The sequence below is a fragment of the Hemitrygon akajei genome, chromosome 29 (genome assembly GCF_048418815.1).
Source record: "Hemitrygon akajei chromosome 29, sHemAka1.3, whole genome shotgun sequence".
Classification (NCBI taxonomy): Eukaryota; Metazoa; Chordata; class Chondrichthyes; order Myliobatiformes; family Dasyatidae; genus Hemitrygon; species Hemitrygon akajei.
The window spans coordinates 28,826,921-28,848,831 of NC_133152.1; the positions used below are offsets into that span (position 1 = coordinate 28,826,921).

At 39.2% G+C, this 21,911-nt stretch overlaps 1 protein-coding gene across 10 annotated transcripts in view; it reads left to right on the top strand.

Moving 5' to 3' along the window:
• Nucleotides 1–21,911, top strand: part of kcnab2a (potassium voltage-gated channel subfamily A regulatory beta subunit 2a) — a 287,858-nt gene that overhangs the window by 25,790 nt on the left and 240,157 nt on the right. The window contains exon 1 of one of the 10 annotated variants that reach the window (XM_073032045.1): nucleotides 16,341–16,493. The exons of 7 other annotated variants lie outside the window; for them this stretch is intronic. The gene's annotated coding sequence lies outside the window, so the exon portion shown is untranslated. Of the gene's footprint in view, nucleotides 1–16,340; nucleotides 16,494–21,911 lie in introns of those variants that run through there. 2 more of the 10 variants (XM_073032039.1, XM_073032042.1) reach the window with 2 other exon arrangements.

The window sequence follows — 21,911 nt, forward strand, 5'->3', positions numbered from 1 at the left end:
CTGTTGCCTTTCTATCAGCTTGAACCCATATGGCCATTCTCCTCTTACCTCTCTTATTAATAAACGGCTGCTCACTGTATGTTTTTTTAAAAACATACTTTCCTCTGTTGTGTGCGAAAATCGTAAAAATCTGCAGTTTCTGAGACACCTAAATCACCCCACACCCTGTTTGGCACCAACAATCATTCCATGGTCAAAGCCACTTCCATCACATTTCTTCCCCATTCTGATGTTCAGTCTGAGCGACAACTGAATGTTTTGACCATGTCTGCATGCTTTTATGCATTGAGTTGTTGCCACATGATTGGCTGATTAGATACTTGCATTAACTGTTGTGTATTTGATATTTCAGTAATATTGGAGTAATATTGTAATATTTGATTAAGCATTCTTTGTTTACATAAACATTGCAGGTTATCTGTAAAAGTATGTAAATTTGATACATGTACACCTTGCTTAAAGTAAAACCAAGTTAAACTTACATTATTGGCTCCCTTGTTTTCCTTTCAATTAATTTCATGTTTTGGAGTCACAAAGCATGACAGTGGCAACGAGGAAGTTTTAAATGAACCTGAGATGACAATGTAACTGTTGAAGTGCAGGGTGAAGTTCGAGTAAAAAAAAAAGTGCAGCATATTTTTTTTTCTTTGAAGCAGCATGTTTTCTTCGCAAAATGAAAGATAAAGATTGAGTTTTTAAAAAAGTCAGAAAATGGAAGAATTCACAGGTTCATAAACAGTTCCCAATCTTTTTTGATGCCATGGATTTCTTCCACTAACTGAAGGGTCTGAACTTTAGAGCAGGGGTCCCCAACCTGGGGTCCATGAATGCCTTGCCTAATGTGTTGGTCCATGGCATTAAAAAAGGTTGGGAACCCCAGTTTTAAAGAAGTATGGGCCATATACTGGTAAACAGGGTTACCAGTTAGCAGTCAGGTTAGCAGTCTCATTGGCATAGACAAGTTGGGGCAAACAGCCTTACACTGCCCTCCCTCACTACTTCTGTCTGTCCCCCATTTAATTTTTCCCCACTCTTTCTTTGTTTGCCTCTTTATATCATTCACCTGCCATTGTCTCCGAACTCCAAGCCTGCTACCCCCAAGTACCTGACATAAACTACTTGTGATCTTGCACCCTTCCTCGGTCAACCAATCACTTCAGATGCCTTCTTTACCATTCCCTTTCTCCTCTTTGTACTGGTCCTCATCTCTCGACTCTTGGCCCTAATCAGGGTTTTAGTACAAAACATTGATCCATCCTTTCCTCACATAGATGCTGCCTAACCTGCCGGGCTTCTCCTCTAGATTTGTTTGATGCTCTAAATTCCAGCATGCAGTCTCTTGTTTCTCCACAGCTCTTCTTCCTCTGTAGCTTACTTCAATTCCCCTCCCCTCTCCCCGGTCCCATACCAGATGGTGATGCAGTCAGTCAGAATGTCCTCCACGGTACATGTGTAGAAATTTTGAGTGTTTTAGGTGACACTCCAAATCTCCTCAAACTCCTAATGAAGTATAACTGTTGTCTTGCTTTCTTTATAGCTGCGTCAATATGCTGGGACCAGGTTAGGTCTTTAGGCATATTAACATCCAGGAACTTGAAATTGCTTACACCCTCCACTTCTGCTCCCTCTAAGGATTGGTGTGTGTTCCCTTGTTTTACTTACCCTTCTGAAGTCCACAATCAGCTCTTTGGTCTTACTGATGTTAAGTACAAGGTGTGACACCACTCAACTAGCTGATATATCTTGCTCCTGTATGCCCCCTCATCACCATCTGAGATTCTGACAACACTGGTTGTATCATCAGCAAGTTCGTAGATGGCATTTGAGCTGTGCCTAGCGATACAGTCATAGATATAGAGAGAGCAGAGCAGTGGGCTAAGCACTGCTATTTTGGTAAGCGATAGATTGGTTTAATCTTTGATTAAGTAGTTATCAGTTTCTTGCTAGTAATTCCTTAACATTGTTGGAGAAATTTTGGGAACATTATCCCCCCTTTACAGGCAGTCCCTGGATTTTGGAAGTGGTTCCTGAGAACTGTCCGTGAGCCTATTTTTTTGCCGTAGATCAGAAATGAACAATTTCAGTAAGGGTCAGTTAGCATGAGCAGTTATTTATAGTCAACCCTTGTTCAGTTACAGTGGGACAGAATCGGTACACCTCACATCTAAATAGCTAAGTACAAATAGATATTACATTATTTGATAAAGTATTTACAAATGTCACTAGAAGAAATTGCCTGTCAGCTTCCAAAGCAAATCCCTTAAATGATTTTCTGCTGTGAATCTACACCTCTAAAGACAATGGTGATAGATTACATGTAAACAGTTTGTTAAGACTGGTTGTTCTTTGATTTACCCTGACATCAGGGCTCCTGAAGATGTTTAAATTTCTGTAACTAACTTTCTGAACTTGAAAAGTTCTGGAAGGTTTGCAAAAAGTTCTATTTCCATAAGTCAGGTCTTCAGTCACCCAGGGGGCCCTTTTATGTAACAAACTTCAAATATAAATTGAAACCAAAAAAACAGATTTTTTTTCCTGTGAACACATAGAATTGGGTGGTCAGTCAGCCAATTGATTTAGTAAAAGCACTATTGAGATTAATTCCAGTATTCATTTCTCTGACTGCAAGGTCATGATGATGGTATTATGAATGTTTATCCATGTATATTTCAAATTTAATAAGTATTTCTGCCCCAACAGCCCTTTCAAGTACCTCAAAATGTTTTAATCTTCAAATTTCCTCTTGTTTGTCTACTTGTTGCCTGAAATCTGTGTCCCAAGATTATTTCTCATTCATCTCATTTAGGTGTGGCGTAATTTTAAATCAATTAAAATTCACCGTGGCATCCTTTGTCTGACTTAGCAGCCCTTGATTTGTAACTTAACCTATCCATTTCTAAAAAATATCCTATTAAATCTACTCCTAACTCCTTGGCTGCTGTCTCAGGTTTTAGTTGCATGGTAATCAGAACAGAACTCAGAATTCTGTTTTACCCCAGACAAACTAATATTTTATGCTTTCCTAGTTTGACCACACTGCAGTTATACTTTATGTCTCGGTAAGCAAATGGAATTTATCATGTTGGAGGCCTAGCAATTTTCTCCACTGGTCCTCTTAGCGTTCAGTAGGCAAGTACTCCTTTCCTCTCCTGTTCTCAATATCATAATATTTATTATACAATATTGTTTGTATTCTTTATTTTCTTTCCTGTAGTACCACCTCACAATTCTCTCCATTGAATTCCTTTTATAGTTTTGCTACCTCTCTGTACTTTTTTTCTTACTATCAATCACATCAGTTTTAGTATCTGCTGACTTTTTCATCTTGCATTCAACAGTCATCCAAATCATTGATATGAAAAATAAATCAAGAAACCTAGTGCTACATCCTAAGGAAGCTGGAAGCAGAGCTTTCAAGTAACTAGAACAGTTGTAGGCCATTATCTTTTACATCCTGCCACTAATCATAATTTTGGATTGAATCCTCTAATTTTTTCTTTAGATCTGCCACACTTTTCTAATCAGTCTACTATGGGGGATATGTAAATGTGTTACGAAAGTACTTGTAGACTGCACCGAATTAAGTTTCTTCATCAAGCACTTTGATACCTTTGCAAAATAATTTTGATTGTTAATAGGATTTGACTTCCTCTTTAAACTATGACCATCTTTATTTGTGTTACTTTTATAAAATGCATTTTTTAACATTGGTTGGTGATTTTTAATAAATTACTTACTGCCCATTGCACTACTGGCATTTAGGGCAGCAGAGAAGGTCCTCTATCTCTGGTGGTATTCAGGGCTTCCTTCCATCTTGTCAGTAGTAGCTACCTTTAGGTTTTCACTACTGTCAGTCATGCAAGTCCCTGGTGGACACACAGGAATACCATCACACTCAGATGTAGAAGGATTCTATATTGCTGTTTCCGTAACAATTTTGTTTTACCAGTCAGGGTTGTTAGCCCTGAGCAGAGCCCCCTGAATCTGGAGGACTGCTGGCCCATTCTTAATCTGGCCTCTCCCCTTTCACCTGTTTGGCATGATTGACCCTACCAAGAGCCCAAGCTTAAAACCATGACTCCAGCCAACATAGTTCTCCCGGTCATTGAGGCACACAAGCCTCCAAACCCTACAACAAGGTTGTGGTCCTTTTGGAGGTTTAATAAAAATATAATATTGAAAATGTCCTGGAAGAAATTAGAGTTGATGTTTCAGGACAGGGACTCTTAATCGGAACTGATAGAACTGATGATCAGAGGTTCTGATGGCTAGTTTCTGCCATGAAGCAGTAACACTTTTTGTCTCCCCCCCAATGCTGTCTGATCTGCTTTTTATGGTTTTTATTTCAAACTTCTAGCACTTGATTTTCATTTGATGACTTGAATAAGTTTAGTTGTGGTTGATCATCTTTCAAGGTGAATGTTAGCTTGAGGAAAATGGTATGAACCAAGTCCCAGCTAATCTGTGTTAACTACAGGGGAAACTGAGAAAAAAATCTGGGAAGAAAATATAAGGGACAATGTATAAACATGAAAGATAAAAGTGTTTTGGTAGTAATGTATTTTAAGAAAACAAATATGATTATTGATTGGACATTGAGATTGCAAGGTTGATTATTGAACTAAAGAGAATCCTTGAAAATGTATATAGTGTGCAATTGAATAAATCATTAACTTCCTGAGATTTTCAAGTCTATTTATTACTTGCAATGGACTGGCATTACTATGGTCTAGCTTGGATTTGGTTCATGTCTATTTCATTTGTGTTTACCTGTCAGTACTAATCTGAAGTGTGCAAACCTGCATGATATTTGTCTTGCTGGGAAAATTGCAATAATGGCAGAAAGTTTTCCCAAGTAGCTGAAATAAATCGTTAAGGGATGTGATCACTCTCTTAAAAGTGTTCTATGTAGTTGAGATGGGACTTTTGGAAGAGGATACTCTCCAAGCATTCTCATTTCCAGGGAATGAGAAAACTGCTTCAGCCTTCAGAAGCTCCTTGGAGGTGATGCTGAGGATGCCTCTCTTAATCTACCTCTCAGAGAAATTAAGGGCTCCAAAGCAATCTCCACTGCGCAACCTTCCAATGGTATGGCAATCTAATAAAAATGCCTGGCTGGTTTCAATAATATTTTACCTTGTTTTCTTTCACTTTCACTGAGTGACATTATTGTATGAAGAAACTTGCCCAACATTGACAGTAGCCTGAAACCTTCTTAATATTGAGGACATCATTTTTCATATATGAAATATGAAATTTTTCATATGAAATATCATTTCATATAATAACCTTTGGACCAGCTGCTGTTGTTACCTCCAGCTGTTAATACGAGATGTCATTTTAGAGATGGGTAGCAATGAAATGTGGAAGAGATGCAGTATAAAGATCATAATAGACTACATCAGTGCCTGTTGGGATGATGTAGTCCCTGTGACAATGAATGATGTATGAAGGAAATTACACAATATTACAAGTTTCATTTTTGCTGTCTAACAGAAGATTTAGTGAGAAAATACATTTCATAAATAGTTTTTAGTGTGTTACTGAGTAGAATGGAGCAAAGATTCTCAGATTAAAGTTTTGATCTGCGCTGCTTTACTCGAGGTGGAGCAATGGATATGTCACTGGATATAAATCGTCTAGAGGCACGGAATAATAACTTCCCAAAGTGAATTGTATCCTACCATAGTAGTTAGAGAATTCTTTGTTTATCATTTAAAAATAGTCACAAGATTATTGGTTCATCTTAAAAATCCAACTGCTTTGTTAATATGCTTTAGGAAATCCTTGCTTGCTTTGGCTCCTACTAAAGTATTGACTTCTACCTCCCATTTGAAGTGATCCAAGTACTTAATATGGAATAGGTGAAGAAGGTGCCTTATATCTCAAAGGGCAACTAAAAAATGTTGACAGAGGTACTAGATCCTGCACCTATCAGTCAGGGAAGAGGATAATCAGTAATTGAAGCAGAAAAAAGCTGCAGCTGTTATAAATCAGAAATCAAAACAGAAAATGCAGGAATACTCAGAAGAGAAGGCAGTAACTGTAGAGTTTCAGAGACTTTATTAACACTTACAAATTCTTAAAAGTTCTTGACAACTGGACGCAGGGAGGATGTTTTCCCGGTTTGAGCCTAGGACCGGGGGTACGGTTTCAGAATAAGGGGTGAGCTGAATGGGCCTGAGATGAGGAGAAATTTCTTTGGCATCTGTGTATCTTTGGAATTCTCTACATCGAGGGTTGTGGAACTCAGTATTTTAGTGAAAATGCAAATGCCTGGATTTCAGAACATTAAGAGGAGCGGGGTATGGGAATAGTGGCTCTGAAGTAGAAGACTTTGAATGGTGGAGGAGGTTGAAAATACTGGATGGCATTCTCTTACTCCTGTTGTTTTATGTTATGTAAGAAATAACAGAAGAAAGTTCAGAATTGTAAACCTTTGAGTGGGTGAGCTGGAGTTAAATTTGCAAAGACAATTTTTTTTGATATGACTAATTCTAAATTTACTGTCAGTATATGATCAGAGAGCCCCCTTGATAGTGAGGTAAGTTGGTAAACTCAATATATCAAACTGTTCATAAGGAGCAATACAGCAGCAGTTTGGTTTTCCAAGAATGTTGGAACTTGCTGATGAAGTCAGTGAGAACACTGTGACATTGAAAAGGCTAAAAAAAAATTGACATATCTGCAAATAATTACTTAACCTTGCAATTACAGCCTTAAGTGACTCTGAAATCATCCTTACCAGTAATTGTATCGATTCTTTTCTAAGGGCACTTTTTGATGATACTGAAAGGTTACCTTCAATGAGGCCAATCAGAATAAGCAAGTGGCTGCGTTTGTAGCTCTGGGTAATTATATCCTGATAATTGTGGTTGACTGAGGGATCTATGGCATTGTATGCAGTACTGAGGGTTGAACGTTCATGCTACAGCTGACACAGCTTCAAAGGGGGAGGTGAAAGAGAAGCAGCAAACAAGAATGCAGGATTCCATTATTGCAAGGCGTTTAGTTAGCCTTTGCAAAAGACAGCATCTCAAGTCTAGATAGCAACTCTTACTTTTCTTACCAAAGCAAACTAGTGCTGAAGGAATTGCTGGAAAAGTAGTCTAATCCCATTATTCAGCACCAGTCCTTTGCCTCTTGATGACTGATACTACTTAACAGCTAATTCACCACATACAAGGAAGTGGTGTCAAAATTTTGTGAATCTACACAACTGAAACTTAACAGTCTAACGGTGTTTATAACGGCCATCCGCTTACCCTTGTGCAACTGCAAATCTTTGTTTTTCCTCTTGCTGCAATGCTTTGCATGATGGAACTCTTGTGGCATCAGTGCAGATAAATATTCAAAAATAAATGCGGTTACAGTGAAATTCTCTAGACCAAGATCTTGGATTTTAGAGCTAATAAATACACTTTTATACACTGCACCCACATCTGTGTAGGCCAGACATGGCTCAAACAGCACATCTGTTGCATACTGAGATGGGGCAACTGGTTAGCTTTTTGATAAGCTTCACGTCTTCCTTAATGACATCATTCCATTCATGCCCCTCCAACTAGTGGCAAAGTTAGTGGCTGTGGACCGCCATGGTAGGATATCCATTATTTCAAATATAACATTCATTATGAGGGTAGCCCTGCATGCAGTTGGAAGCTTTATTTTCATACAGCTATGACATTATGCCACATGTGCTTGAATTGAGTCTGCCAGTCCTGACACTCAGTCAGTATATGTCAGCCTGGCTTATGGGACAAAGTGTTTAAGATAATGTCTGAACCAATTATTGGCTTAACTAATCTTTTTTTTCTACAACTGAGAGCACCACCATTAAGCTGAATGTATTTCAGAACAAATTAATTGGGCACTGGTTTATTTCAATGTTTGTATCCAATATCCACTTTAATCAACGAGCATGATGTTACAATTAATCTTAGTTATCAAATGTGATGAAATGTTTGGTTAGTTCTCAGTCCACTCAATCTAAGGAGATTTAAGTGTTTTAGTAAAGTTATAGTTTCATGTTGAATGCACTTTAATACAGGGCATTGAGTCCTATAAATCAAGTATGTCTGAGATTTGATTCTGAATTGGTGGAGAGTGAACTGATTTAATTAATAATGGTTGATACGCAGTAATTAGCCTCAAAAATCTCCAGACTCACTAAATCACTTGTGATTCATCCATCTAATTCTGATTCTTAGATCTTCACCCTTAGGTGCTGGTATATAGATGTTGGATGAAGGCTGTGTAAGACGTGATATGTCACCGTGGTCAGATAGGCCTGAATTACATCAATAATTAGATCTGCTGATAAAACTGACTTTTGCAGAAGAATCATAAAGGCTTGATGGTTGTGTAATTATGTCATTTGCCTTTCTAAATATGTGGAAATTTTAAAAATTTGTTTAAATGCAAATTATCTTTTTTATAGTTTATTTAAATATATTGGCATTGGTAGACTTTCAGATGCATTTTTAAATATAATTTTGTATATTGAATTCTTGACCCAAAAGCTCTTAGCATGTGCTGAATTATGCTAACGTGCTTTTTCAAAAGAAAAACAAAGGTAACTAATTTTTTTTCCTCCGAGTAACTTTTTTTTTACCTCAAGCACATTCAAGATACCACTTATAATAAACATCACTGATATTTGAGTTGGTTACCCATTTACTTTTATCTGTGCATATTGCTTAATGAGCCATGGAGGGATGCAGTGGTCTAAAAATATCTGTGCACCAGCTATTGCGATAACAGTTTTACAACTTGGCAAAATGCTGTGCATTTTGAAAGTGGGATCTAAGTGATTTGACAATTTAGCTTGTCACATAATGTTCCAGCACATACCATTGACCTGAAATGCAAAGTCTTTTTTTAAATGTGCATATCATTGCAAATTTTCAAGATATTTTTTCAAGCAATCTTTAACTTTTATATGATTCTTTCATATGAGCAAAGCTGTAAAGACAGCCCTAGGTCAAATTTCTTATATAATGTAGTGACTGCAGTCATTTATAACATACTTTTATATTAAGATGTAGCTAATGTTGGAAATATTTTACTTCTTAGATGTCCATTGTTAAGGGTTTGTATTAGCCAATCGGAGTTCAGAGGTGAAAGTAATGGTGTCTTCACCCAAGTCGAGGAGAGAGCCTTAAAAGTTAGTGATTCGTAGCTGTTTTCTCGGAGCTTGAACAGCGGCCAAGGTCAAATAAAAATAAGACGGGCAAGTGGAGCGGCCATTGTTGCAATGGGCCAGTGTTAGAATGGGGAGGCTTTGGCTTAGCAGGCTTGGGGGATAACAGACATGGGCGACATAAATATCTGGTAATCTTTCTCTTGCTCATTCTTCATCTGTAAGTCTATAGTTACAGAAGTAAGAATGATACTACGGGCTATGTTTTGTTTTTTTTTCTGTGTGAGATGTGGGGATTCTGGGAGACTTCCAGCCTCCTGGGTAACCATGTTTGCACCAAGTGCACCGAGCTGGAGCTGCAACTCAATGACCTTCAGCTCGTAAGGGAAGCTGAGGAGTTGATATGAACTACAGGGAGGTAGTTGCAGGAGGCAGGTGAATGGGTGACTATCAGGAGAGGGAAGGGAAATAGGCAGCTGATGTAGAGTGCCCCTGTGGCTGCTTCCCCCAATAACAAGGATGCTGTTCAGCAGAATGACCTAACGGGGGTAGCCATAGCAACCAGATCTCTGGCACTGAGTCCGGTGCTGTGGCTTAGAAAAGAAGGGGCCAGAGGAGGAATGCAGTGGTGATAGGAGATGCCATAGAATGAGGAGTAGATAGGAGACCCAGATGGCATGTTGCCCTCCAGGTGCCAGGGTCAGGGACGTATCGGATTGCGTCCATGACATTGTAAAGGGGAGGGCAAGTAACCAGACATCTTGGTACATATCGGTACCAATGACAGAGGAAGGAAAAGGGAGGAGGTTCTAAGGAGAGAATGTAGAGAGCTAAGTAGAAGCTGAAAAACAGGACCTCCTGGGTAACAATCTCTGGATTGCTGCGTGTGCCACACGCCATTGAGGGCAAGAATAGGATGATTTGACGGATAAATGCGTGGCTGAGGAAGTGAGGCGTGGGGCAGGGTTCCAGATTTATGGATCATTGGGATCTCGTCTGGAGAAGGTTTGACCTGTACAACAGGGAAAGGCTACACCTGAAACCAAGGGGAACCAATATCCTTGTGGGCAGTTTTGCTAAATCATTTGGGGAGGGTTTAAATTAATTTGGTGGGGGGGTGGGAAATGAGTGATAGAGCTGAGGATAGGGATGTTGGTTTACAAGCAGAGGTAGTGTGTAGTGAGATTGTCAGGAATGACAGCCAGATGATAAGGCAAAATTGCAGTCAGTGGGATGAGTTGCAGGGTAAAAGGGGGACAAAATTGAAAAGGGTGACAAATGCATAACTGAAAGAGTTATATTTGAATCCATACAGTATACAAAATAAGGTAGATGATCTTGTGCAGTTAGAGATTGGCAGGTATGACATTGTGGATATTGTGGAGTCATGGCTGAAAGGTGATTGTAGTTGGGAGTTTAATCCAAGGATACACAAACTATTGAAACGACAGGCAAGTAGGCAAAGGAGGAATGGCTCTGCTGGTAAAAAATGAAATTGAATCTTTAGAAAGAGGTGACAGAGGATTGAAAGATGGAGAATCCTTGTGGGTAGAATTAAGAAGCTGCAAGGGTAAGAAGATCCTGATGGGAGTTATTTACAGGCTTCCAAACAGTAGCCAGGCTGTGGTCTACAAATGACAGCAGGAGATTAAGAAAGCATATCAGAAAGGCAATGAAGCTTTAGTTATGGGGAATTTCAATATGTAGATAGATTGGGGAAAAATCAAGTTGTTGTTGGATCCCAAGGGAGAGAATTTATGGAATCCCTCAGAGATAGCTTTTTGGAACAGCTTGGAGTTGAGCCCACTAGGGGATCAGCAATTCTGAAATGGGTGATATGTGATGAACTGGATATTATTAAGGAGCTTAAAGTAAAGGAATTCTTTGGAAATAGTGATCATAGTAGGATTGAATTCACCTTGCAATTTGAGAAGAAGAAGCTAAAGTCAGAAGTTTCAATAGAATAGAGGGCATGAGAAAGGAACTGGCCAAAGTTGGTTGGAAGGGACATCAGCAGGGATGATGGCAGAGCAGCAATAGCTGGAGTTTCTGGGAGCAATTCAGAAGGCGCAGGATAGATACTTCCTAAGGAAGAGGAAATACATATTCTAAAGGCAGAATGACTTAACTGTGGCTTATAAGGGAAGTTAAAGCCAACATAAAAGCGCGAGAGGGCATATAATAGAACAAAAATTAGTTGGAAGATAGAGGTTTGGGAAATTTTAAAAACCCAACAGAAGGCACCTAAAAAATCATAACGGGGAAAAGATGAAAAATGAAGGTAAACTTGCCAATATTAAAAAATGATACCAGTTTTTTTTCAGATATATAAAGAGTAAAAGAGAGGTGAGTGTAGATGTTGAACCACTGGATAATGACACCGGAGAAGGATTAATGGGGGACAAAGAAATGGCAGACAAACTGTATAAGTATTTTACATCAGTCTTCACTGTGGAAGACGCTAGTAGTATGCTGGAAACTTGAGTGTCAAATGTCCGAAGTGACTGCAGTTGGTATTACTAGGGAGATGGTGCTTGGGAAATTGAAAGGTCTGCAGGTAGGTAAGTCACCTGGACCTGATGGACTACACCCCATGGTTGTAAAAGAGGTAGGTGAAGAGATTGTAGAAGCATTATTAATGATCTTTCAAAAATGATTAGATTCTGATGTGGTTGCAGAGGACTGGAAAATTGCAAATGTCGAGAAGGAAGGAAGGCAGAAGGAAGGAAATTATAGGCCAGTTAGCCTGACCTCAGTGATTGGGAGGATGTTGGAGTCCATTATTAAGGATGTGGTTTTGGGGTACTTGGAGGCACATGACAAAATAGGACAAAGTCAGTATGGTTTCCTTAAGGGAAAATCTTGCCTGACAAATCTCTTGGAATTCTTTGAAGAAATAATAAGCAGGATTAGACAAAGGAAAATCAGTAAATGTTATGTACATGAATTTTCAGAAGGCCTTTGACAAGGTACTGCACATGAGGCTGCTAAACAAGTTAAGAACCCAGGGTATTCAGGAAAGATACTCGCTTGGATAGAGCATTGGTTGATTGGCATGAGGCAAAGAATGGAAATAAAGGAATCCTCTTTGGATTGGCTGCTGGTGACTAGTGGTGTTCCACAGAGGTCTGTGTTGGGACCGATTCTTTTTACGTTATATGTTAACGATTTGGATGATGAAATTAGGTTTTGTGGCTAAGTTTGTGGATGATATGAAGATAGATGGAGAGGTAAGTAGTGTTGAGGAAGTAAAGAGTCTGCAGAAAGACTTAGACACATTATGAGAATGAATAAAGAGGTGACAGATGGAATAAAGTGTCAGGAAGTGTATGGTCATGCATTTTGGTAGAAGAAGTAAAAGCATAAGCTATTTTCTAAATGGAGAGAAAATTCAAAAATCCAAGGTACAAAGGGATTTGGGAGTCCTTATTCAGGATTCCCTAAAGGTTAATTTGCAGGTTGAATCAGTAGTGAGGAAGACAAATGCAACGCTAGCATTTATTTCAAGAGGACTAGAATATAAAAGGCAAGGATGTAATGCTGAGGCTGTATAAGGCATGGTGAGGCCGCACTTGGAGTATTGTGAGCAGTTCTGGGCCCCTTATTTACAGGATGTGCTGATATTGGAAAGAGTTCAGAGGAGGTTGACAAAAATGATTCTGGGAATGAAAGGGTTATCATATGAGCAGCAATTGAAGGCTCTGGGCCTGTACTGGCTGGAATTTAGAAGAATGAGGAGGTATCTCATTAAAATTTATTGAATGTTGAAGAGCCTAGATAGATAGAGTAGATGTGAGAAGGGTGTTTCCATTGGTGGGGGCAATGAGGAGGAATTTCTTTAGCCAGAGCTCAGTGAATTTGTGGAATTCATTGTCACAAGCATCTATGGAGGCCAGGTCACTGGGTGCATTTAAGGATGATAGATTCTTGTTAGTCATGAAGTGAAAGGATATGGGGAGAAGGCAGGAGAATGAGGTTGAGAGGGAAATGGATCAGTCATGTTGAAATGATGGAGTAGACTCGATGGGCTGAATGGTGTAATTCTGCTCCTATGGTTCTTTCCACAATCAATGAACTTGCTTTCAAGGACTTTTCATCTCATGTTCTTATTGTTTATTGCTATTTATTTATATTTGCATTTGCACAGTTTGTTGTTCTGTGCACTTTGGTTGAATGCCCTGGTTGAGCAATCTTTCAATGGTTCTGTTACAGTTTCTGTTCTATAGATTTGTTGAGTATGCCCACAAGAAAATGAATCTCAGGGTAACATATAAGTACTTTGATAATAAAATTCACTTTTGAACTTTGAATAGATGGTGTGAGCACGGTATCATTTGCTATAGCATGAAAGGCCTAGTGATGTGTAAGATTAGTTAGAGGTTGTTGAAAAATGTTTTTTATTTTCTGGATGCTGGCAGGCAAATAATGAAGAGCCAATTTTGTTGCTTAACTATGAAATATTCCAAGGTATTGCTGATATTTCCATCTTTTAATTTTCACTCCAGTCCTTTTCATTTTAGTATATTTATGATCAATTATAGTTGAAAGGAAAATCTGGTTATGGTATGAATTTGATATCAGACTGAGTATTCAGCAATAACTTTTTAAAAAATATATTGTAAGTGGGAAAATAAGGTATTAGTAACTCTTTTTTCACAGTACCTCATCTTAAAACTGAAGAAAAATGAACACCAAAAACACTTTGGTATTTTACTTGCCAATTAACTTTCCTACAGATGTGAATACTTTTTCCACACTGTCATTTCGGTATCATCCACTTTTAAGGGAGACTCCGAGAAGTACACCTTTGTAAAGAGCTAAGAGCTGTAAATTGAAACCAACATGAGAACAGTGCTCAGCTGAGACTAAGAGATTGTGTAACAGACCTCAGAAAGGGTATTCCATCAAATAATTTCCTCAGATCAGATGACTGAATAGTTTAAATTGAACCAACATCTGAAATATAAGCCAAAGTTCTGCAATTGAATATTTACATAAAGCTACAGTCGCTCCAGTTTATTAATTTGATTTTGATTTCTGTTGAGACTTATTCTCCTGTAGTGATTAAAAATACACAACTTTCAAATTTTGGTTGGGTATAAAATTTGAGGTTAAAGGGTCCGACAACTGATCTAAAAGGAATGAAATCTGATATGAGAAAGCAACTTAAGCTTTGTAGTTTAGAAAGAATAGTGGTGGGGTGAGTTGATGATATGACCGGAGAGTTTAGCTTCAAAGTAGTCCAGGGCCATAGAACAGAGACAAAAAAATTAAAAACATAAATCCTGAAGGATGAATGTCCATATTTAAAACTAGTGTGCCAGAATACAGAGGTATAATTTGATTGCATTAAAGTTGCATGATTGAGTTTAGCAGAGAAGGAAATAAGCAGTGGAAAGCTGTTGCCAGAACCGAGCACAACTGTCGAAGAGTCCAGCAAATAGATCTGTACTTAAAGTATACAGGCAGTCCCCGAGTTATGTACGAGTTCTGTTCCTGAGTCCGTCTTTAAGTCAGATTTGTACATAATTTGTACGTATATTTTACTTTTCTATGCATATAAAACACTTAAGAAACGCATGTATTCCAATAATTAAAGCACTGCGTTGCTTAGTAATAATTGTAGCATTCATCGGGGCAGGGCCTTCATATGCTCCATTATTCTCGTTTTATCCTTTATCCTTTAAAATTGTTGACCAACTGTAGCCTAACGCTTTTCCAATGACCGATGGCGTTTCACCTCTTTCCAAACGCTTTATTATTTCCACTTTATTTTCAATCGCGATCGCTTCCCGTCAATGGAACAGGAACACTGCGGGCGGCAAGTCCTGAGCTCCGCTGGCTCCTAAGGACCACCGCACTGAGACAGACTAAATGGGACAAGTGGGTGCTGTGCTGGGTTTGGGTATTTGATCCTCCACAATATTCCGCGTGGGAATTTAAACTGGAGGAGACTTTTTTTATGAGGTCGAGTTGCGAGCACGGGAGCGGTCTCTCACTGGATTGAACTCGCGAACCTCTGTTCTCCAGCCCAGCGCTGATCTCACTGTGCCACCAGCTGACTGAAACGGTGGGGGGGGGGGAGGGAACGGGGTCAGGGTGAATCTTACTAAGAAAAATTTAAGCCAAATACAAAGTTAAACACTCAACACAGTGTCAACGGCAACGACTTAAAATGGTGGACAGTGTTGCGATCTGACTTAATTTAGTGGACGGTGTCGCGATCTGACTTAAAATGGCGGACGGTGTTCTCCTTCCTTGGTTCGTAAGTACGAGTTGTCTGTAAGTCGGACGTTCGTAGCTAGGGGACTACCTGTATAGGAATAGATTGTTTACCACTAGGAACCTTGACTTAACTGTCCTGTTTAAGTTGAACAAAAAAGGAAACATTTTTACCCACTCCGATTCACCTGAAACAGGTGGATGCTATCTCCCCGGCCCTACACTCATCTTTGGAACATCTGGACAGCAAAGACACCTGCATTGGACTATTGCCTAACTTTGTATTCAATTTTTTAATTCTAAGCAAACTCATCACCAAACTCTGAGAAATAGGAGTCAAAACCTCCCTCAACAACTGGATCCTTGCACTTCCTGACAAACAGAACATAATTAGGATAGGCAGCAACACCTCTGCTACAATTATTCTCAACACTTGTGCTCCACAAGGTTGTGTCATCTACACCCTGCACACTCACAATTGCATACCCAGTGTTATAAATAACAAGATATCTTGAAAGAGTGAAACTCATTTAAAAAAAATCTGTGATACTGAAAGTCTAAAATGAAAACAAATTTCTGGAAATACTCATTAGATCAGGCTGCATTTGAGGGAAGAGAAACAATGAACATATCAAGTCGAAGACGTTAGCCAGAATTAGGAAAGAATTTTATCTCCATATCTCTGTCTTTTTTCCTATTCTCAATATTTCCAGCATTTCCTGTTTTTGTTTTCAAAAGTGATTGGATAATGTTAATATCCAATATTCCTGAGACTTAGAAATGGAGACAAAGACTATAGCAGCAAGGCAATTAAACTGAGTCTACATAAAGCATTAGTTTGACCACAAAAAGTTTCATGATAATGTTGGCATTAATCATTAATGAATGGCATACTGGGCATTCAAAAAGGGGATAGGTCAGAATGAGTGAGAAGGAACATTTGAGATCGTTGATTTTGTGTGGGCAGTTTGCAGTGAAAATATTGAGAGATGATGAGTCGCTGATGGGAGAGATTGGGATGAATTGGGAATTCTTAAGGTGAGAGGGAGGTCCACTTTGGAGAGCTGAAGATTACTGACCAACATGAAGCAAATTACACGAAGCAACAAAAGAACATGTCAAACTTGAGGTAAAAGAATGAAGCTAAAATCTCTGGGGCTGAGTTTTCTGGGATATATGAAAGAGTTTTTGTTTCAGTCCTTTTTAAATTGTTGTCTTTTTTGTAGTATAATGATGCTATTTCTGCTTTTGCCCAGAAGTAAAATAATTCATTAACTTTTGCTGTTGTTTTCTTTATCGTTCACATTGTTCTTTTCTGACCCATTCCCGTCTATGTGGATAAACCTTTGGCAAATATTCACAACAAGCCCACTAAACTCCCATAGTTACAATTCTGATTACTGTACTATTTTTTTCCCATTTCATTTCCAAAGTGGAGTAAAATAAACGGAAATTTTACTGCTTTGACTCGGGAGTACATTGAATAATTTTACCTGGACAAATCAGCATCTCCTTTGTAGAAGCTTACACAGCAAAACTGTATAAATTTAATAAGCAAAATCAGATTTGGATTCATTCCAAGTGGCTGTTGAAAATGGGCAATTAAGTTGCAAAAGTCCCAATCAATAACTCATATTAGTAATTTAAATACTGTATCTGGGAATGATTCGAATGTCATTTAACGTTACTATTTGCATTTGAGTTTAAACTATATTTTGAGACTTTTGTTTTGCTGACTTACTTAAGTTAATTAGACTGAGAAGGATAAATGGTTATCCAATTACAAAAAGGATATTGCCTGCCATATTGAAAAAAAACTTAATTCTTATGCTTTAGTCTTCTCAAAAGGCTTCACAATGAACTACATCAATGTTTGCACTTGCTTATCTTTACAAATAATACAGCCTCAAAATATGTATTTTTTAAAATTATAAGCTAGGTTTTAGAATTGGAATTAGAGTCAAGTTTAATATCACTGGCGCATATCGTGAAATTTGTTGTTTTACAGCAGTAGTACATTGCAATATATAATAAAAATTAAATTACAATAGAAATGTTTAAAAAAAAAATTAAATTAAATAAGTAGTGCAATAAGAGAGCCAACAAAATAGAGGTAGTGTACATGAGTTAATTGTCCATTAGAAATCTAATGGCAGAGGGGAAGAAACTGTTCTTAAAGCATTAAGTGTGTGTCTTCAGACTTCTGCTCCTCCTCCTTGTGGTAGGAATGAGAAGAAAGCATGTCCTGGGTGATGGGGGGTCCTTATTGAAGGACACCACCGATTTGAGGCATCACCGTTTGAAGATGATGGGGAGGCTAGTGCCCATGATAGAGCTGGCTGAGTTTGCAACTTGTGCAGCTTTTTCTGATCCTGTGCATTGGCCCCTCCGTGCCATTTAGAATGCTGTCCACAGTACATCTATGGAAATTTGAGAGTCACACCACATCCTCTCAAACTCCTGATGAAGTAGAGCCGCTGTTGTGCCTTCTTTGTTATTGCATCAAAATGTTGGGCCAAGGATAGATCTTCAGGGATATCAACACTCAGGAACTTGAAACTGCTGACCTTTTCTACTGCTGAGCTCTTGGTCTTGCTGGTACTGAGTACAAGGTTGTTGTTACGAGATCACTCAACCAGCTGATCTACTCACTCCTATATGCCTCCTCATCACACTCTGCAAACAATAGCTGTGTCATAGGCAAATTTATCAATGGTGTTTGAGCTGTGCTTAGTCACTCAGTTGTGGGTGCAGAGAGAGTAGAGCAGTGGGCTAAGCACACATTCTTGTGGTGCACCAGGGTTAATTCTCAGCGAGGAGAAGATGTTATTTCCAATCCACACTGACTGTGGTCTCGCAATGAGGAAGTCAAGGATCTAGTTGCAGAGGAAGGTGCAGAGGCCAATGTTTTGGAGCTTGTTAATTAGTACTGAGGGTATGGTAGTGTTGAATGCTGAGTTGTAATCAACAAACAACAGCCTGACATAGATATTGCCTGTAATTACCAAATAGCAACCTGATGTAGGCTAATTTTCCAATGCTGAGTTCACAGATTGAACCTATGGAGCTGACAAATTAAGAAGCTGAGTCATTATTCCAGGTCGGAGGTCAAATGTGCACTTTACTGTTAATGCCAGACATTGTCCTTGAACTAAATGACTCAGTAGGCCCTTTCAGATGGCATTTAGGTGTTAGCCACATTGGAGATCTGGAATCGCACATAGGTCAAGTTAATGTGAGGATGACATATTTCTTCTGCTGGAGGTCAAAAGTAAACCAAATGGGTTTTTATGGTATTCAACTAGTTTTGTGGTTGTCATTACTCATGACCATTTAAAAAAATTCCCTGTTATTAACTACATTTCAATTTCACAGCTGCCTTGGTGAAATTTGACTTTGGATTGCTGGATGACTAATTCAGTACATTAACTGATGCCTCACCACTATACCCATAATGGCTCTCTGCTACCTTGAAGCTAAGGACTCTTGTTACATAAGCAAATGGCAAGCACTTACAAATAGCAGTCAGGAAAATTACGACATTCATGTCAGGCAATATTTATGGAAAGAATACAAACATTTTAGAGTAAAGATTTTTCACCAGAACTGAGTAAGATCAGAGATGAAAACTTAATGTGAATCAGAATCAGGTTTATACTCACCCTTATATGGTGGGGAATTTGTTATTTGGGGCAGAAATACACTACAAAGACTAAAATGTTACTGTAAATTTCAAAATAAATAGTGTTTAAAAAAAAGAATAGCTAGGTTGTGTTCATAGGTACATGGACCATTCAGAAATCTGATGGCAGAGGGGAAGAAGGTGTTTCTGAATCACTGTGTGTGGGTCTTTAGCCTCCTGTATAACCTCCCTGATGGTAACAATAAGAAGAGGGCATATCCTAGAAGGTGAGGGTTCTAGTGACACCTTTTGAAGCTGTGCTCAATGGTGGGGAGGCTTATGCCTGAGATTGAGCTGGCTGAGTCTACAACCCTCTGCAACCTCTTGCAATCCTGTACATTGAAGCTTTAATACCAGACTGTGATGCAACCATTGAGACTGCTTTCCACTGTACATATATTGAAATTTGTGTTTCTTTGGTGACGTACTGAATTTCCTCAAACTCCTTACAAAGTGGAGCTGCTAATGTGCCTTCTTTGTGGGCACCTTGTCCAGAGGAGGTTTGCAAGAATGATCTTGGGAATGAAAGGGTTAACATACCCAGGAGTGTTTGATGGCTCAAGGCCGGTACTCGCTGGAGTTTAGAAGAATGAGGGGGAATCTCATTGAAGCCTCATCATTATCATTATATGCCATGTTGTGTGACATGGACAAACGTGATCTATTCACCATGATTATTCTTGGCAAATTTTTCCACAGAAGAGGTTTTCTATTGCTGCCTTCTGGGCAGTGTCTTCACAAGACGGTGACCCCAACCATTATAAATACGTTTCACAGATTGCCTGTCATCAGTGGTTGTATAATCAAGGCTTGTAATGTGCAGCAGCTGTTCATACGACCATCCACCACCTACTCCCATGGTTTCACATGACCCTGGTCAGGAGGCTAAGCAGGTGCTACACCTTGTCCAGGGTGACCTACAGGCTTGCAGAGGGAAGGAGTGCCTTGCACCTCCTTTGGTAGAGACATATTTTCACCCTGCAATCCATCATTGAAACTTATCGGATATTAAAAGGCCTAGAAATAGTGGATGTGGAGAGGATGTTTCCTATAGTGGGGCAGTCTGGGACTAGAGGGCATAGCCTCAGAACAGAAGAATGTCCCTTTGGAACAGAGCTCAGAGGAATTTCTTTTGCCATATGGTGTTGAATCTGTGAAGTTCATTGTTACAGGCGGCTGTGGAGGCCAAACTATTAAAGCGGAGGTTGACAGGTTCTTGATTTTGTAATGACATCAAAGTATTGGGAGAGTAGGTAGGAGAATGGGGCTGAGAGGGATAATAAATCAGTCATGATGGAATGGCAGAGTAGACTCGATGGGCCAAATGGCCTAATTCTGGTCTTACGATTGCATCAATGTATTGGGCCCAGGATAGATCCTCCAAAATGTTGACACTCAGGACCACCCTTTCTACCACTGACTCCTCACTGAGGATTCATGTGTGTTCTCCTGGCTTCCCCATCCTAAAGTCTCCTCGTCGCCATCTGAAATTTCACTAACCACAGTCATGTAATCTGCAGATTTGTAGATGGCGGTTGAGCCTTGCTTTATGACATAGTCAAGAGAGTAGAGCACTAGTAAGCATGTGTCCTTAAGGCACTCCTGTGTTGATAGTCAAAGAGGAGGGGATGTTATTACCAATCTGAACTGACTGTTGTCTGCTATTGAGTAAGTCAAAAATCCAGTTTCAGAGTGAGTTACAGAAACCCAGGTTTAGATGCTTGGTGATTAATACTGAGGGGATGATGGTGTTGAATGCCGAGCTGTAACCGATTAACAACAGCCTGTCTATTTCTGTGAACAAACATGAGAGGAGGCATTCAGGAAAGAGTTGGAGATAGAATCATTATCTGAAATCACAAGAAAAATTGTGTTAAGAATGGAGATCTGAAATAAAAAACAGGAACTGCCGAACCACTGGTCTGGGTGTCTATAATATGGCTGAGCAGAAGACGTGCTGTTATTTGAGCTTTGTTAGAACACTGTAACATAAAAAATGCTAAAGGAATTTAGCAGGTTTGGCAGCATCTACGGAAAGGAATAAACAGTTGAAGTTTTGGGCCGAGACCAGTCAACATTACTGAAAAGGAAAGGGGAAGAAGCTAGAATAAAGTGGTGTGGAGACAATGTAGAACAGTGTAGAAGGCAGAGGACAGCGTGGTCAGAGTGGAAGTGGGATGTTGAATTTGTGTGGCAGGCAACCAGGTGCTCAGGATAACATTTGTAAATGAAATGCAGATGTTTTGCAAGGTGATCATGGAATTGCAGTTTAGTTTACCCAGTGTGAAAATGACTGCATCATGAACAGAAAATGCTGAAAGGAAAATTGAAAATTACATGTAAATCATTGCTTCACCTGGAAAGAAAGTGTGGGCTCCCTGAGCATTGGAGATGGAAAAGTTCAAAGGATGGCTAAATGGTAAAATCCTGCAGCAAGTGGCTTGGTTGAACCAAAAAGTGACCTGGAGGGAAGAGGCAGGGAATGAGATGCTTTTTGGTGTAACATCATGCTTGAGTTTTTGGAAGTGGTATGGAGTGATCCTTTTTGAGTGTAATAGTGGCTTAATGAGCAGGGGGTGTTATCTTCCTCTCTAGGAGGGAGAGAAAAGATGAGAGCAGAGCATCAACACTACAACACCTGGCCCTACTCATTCCCTCTTCTACAGTCTGTGGTGGAAGGGAATACTGAACTTAGAATATTACAGGACAGTACAAGCCCTTCGGCCTACAATATTGCACCGACCTTTTAATCTACTCTAAGATCAATCTAACCTTTCCCTCCTACATAGCCTTTTTTTCTATTATCCAGTATCTGAGTGTCTTAATTGTCCCTAATATATTTGCCACTACCACTACCTCTGGCAT